A 1,042-nucleotide genomic window follows, 5' to 3' on the forward strand; every position below is an offset into this window, starting at 1 on the left:
TATATATATATATATATATATATATATATATATATATATATATATATATATATATATATATATATTATGCCGCTCATCCACATGAAAACAGTTTTCTCCCGGTAAGACAACGGTGCGCCAGTGAAAATGTAAGAAGTAACAAGTTAAAGGATGCACTGCTTTCTATACATCCATTCAGTGCTGGGGAGGAAACCCATCCCCATGGATACTGTTGAACGGGCTGGTGAAGACCCTCTGCATGCAGTGGGGCTGGAGAACAGCATGCAAAGAACACAAGCAAACCAATGCTGCAGCTGTATCTCTGCCCTCAGGTGCCGACTTCGATACGAAGTTCGCAGCATGCGTCATAGGGATGCATGAAGAAAACACAAACATGACAGAAAATAAACACAAAATGTGACAGTAGGCAGTCACACTGGATCCCTGTAAATTGCTTTTAGTGGATCTGTAGACTATGCAAAGCGTGTAGGCAGGCGAGCACCCGGAGAAATTCATCATACGGTGGAAGTACGGCTATTGTATTACTGTTCGCTTTGGGGTCAGCGCGCTGACCGAGGTTGTATATTTACCCCCAACTTGGAGAGGCCACTGTTTCAATAGCTTTCACCTTTTAAAATGCTTCAGAGACCTGCAGCAGTCTCGTACACAAAAAAACTGAGACTCTCTCCCGGCAAGAGAGAAGGAAAAGCGGAGGAGAGTGAAACACTGGGTACTTATATAATGACAGTTGATGTCGCCAGAAGGGAGAGTATAATGATAAACGGTTAGGACACCGAAAATACGAGTGGGATTCTGAGGATCGCTTGCGCGAAACAAACCTTGACTCGGTGTAGGCGATTGCAAGAGTGGGCGTTGGTCCCCATTTAACTCTTCGTTAGACTTTGCTCGTTCTATAACTTACAAAAGGGGCACATAGAATTATATCTGCTTTTTCTCCGGCGCTGCTTAATTTCGCGCCGTGACTTGTGACTCGCCCTTTACGGATTGCTAGCTTGGCAACGCCAGCACAAGCGTCTTCATTTTTTTCATGTTTTGAGGTTTT

The sequence above is a fragment of the Eimeria mitis genome, genomic scaffold, assembly GCF_000499745.2.
Source record: "Eimeria mitis Houghton genomic scaffold, Emh_scaff3632, whole genome shotgun sequence".
NCBI classification, from domain to species: Eukaryota; Apicomplexa; class Conoidasida; order Eucoccidiorida; family Eimeriidae; genus Eimeria; species Eimeria mitis.